This window comes from Panthera leo, chromosome D4 (assembly GCF_018350215.1).
Source record: "Panthera leo isolate Ple1 chromosome D4, P.leo_Ple1_pat1.1, whole genome shotgun sequence".
NCBI lineage: Eukaryota > Metazoa > Chordata > Mammalia > Carnivora > Felidae > Panthera > Panthera leo.
The window spans coordinates 39,611,301-39,612,616 of NC_056691.1; the positions used below are offsets into that span (position 1 = coordinate 39,611,301).

The 1,316-nt window shown below is 46.0% G+C and overlaps 1 non-coding gene across 1 annotated transcript; it reads right to left on the reverse strand.

Moving 5' to 3' along the window:
- Positions 1–241: 241 nt before the first annotated feature.
- On the reverse strand, positions 242–313 carry TRNAH-GUG. Its single transcript has one exon. It is a non-coding gene; the product is annotated as a tRNA-His (tRNA).
- Positions 314–1,316: the final 1,003 nt, after the last annotated feature.

Sequence of the window (1,316 nt, forward strand, 5' to 3'; positions counted from 1 at the left end):
ACTCCAGTTTTATCATATTATCCGTCAGTGCAAATAAAAAAAACCACACACAACACGCTTGAAACAGGATTAGTGCATTCATAAAGCCACCCCGCGTACGCCCTCTCTCTAAAGTTTAAAATGTTTGCAGTGGTTTCTGTTTTATGGATTTCCATCATTCTGCGTCTGGTTGCAAAATGTTAGCTGGATGCGGGACAACCCGGGGCCAGGGCTGTTCTCCTTCAAAAGCCTTCACCCCTCCTGCCGTGACTCGGATTCGAACCGAGGTTGCTGCGGCCACAACGCAGAGTACTAACCACTATACGATCACGGCGAGCTACAGGAGAGCCGGGTACTCAGCCTCCTTCAAGAGCTACTGCACTATTAAAATTTGTGGAAACACTGCCATCTATTGCCTAAATATGCACATTCTCTGAACGCTGGGAAAGGGGAGCCGTGTCTCTGTAATCTGTCATGATGCAGAGGAGTGGTAACCGAGTGCCAGAACATGCAACCGACATTGGGAAAATTGTAGAAGGTAAGACTCACTGTCCTGCTGAAAATAACAGGACTGAGAGAAGCCGGTCTGTTGGATCACGCTTTCTACTTTTAACCAATAACGGATATGGATTTCTCACCCCCAACTGCCACCCCACCAATCATGTCGCCCCAAGTGGCATACGAATCGGAGTCTCTTTTGTGGTTTCTCCACCACCAGTCTGAAAGCCATGTGCTTGGGCAGCACAGTCGTAAAAAATACGGCACCAACAAAATGGTCCGAGGACTGGGGACAATCAGAAATACTTGTTTTTCCTATTAGAGGAAGCCAGGATGACTATACTTCGACTGATCAATGTCAAACTCATTGATCCCTAAAAGCTAATTTTCCCCCTGAATATATAGGTTTTAAACCTCCAGTAATCTGAAGGAAAATAATCCTTAGCAATTTACCACACAAAGAAACTGGAGTGTTCCATGCTAAGTAAGTTTCAAGGGGAAATTTTTTATAAATTTCCTTATTATAATAATTCAAGGAGTCTGCACAAGATATTTCAAGGGCTGAAAACCTTAAAAGAAAGCACACAGAGAAACCTATTTCTAATCGCCGGATTATTAGCAGGGTGTCCCCTTGAAGCCCTCTAAACAGAGAGAACCCCGGGTGCAGTGGGGGCTAGCTGGCACGGTGTATGGGTGACAAGAACCTCATTCATCTGCTGAGTGGGGACGAAAGTTCCCCTGATTCTGGAGGGAGGGTATTTCTGAAGAGGAAAGCTTGAGAGGCACATGGTCACTAGCCCCTCCCCTCTGATCATCTCTAGCCCCTTCCCTCTTCTTTC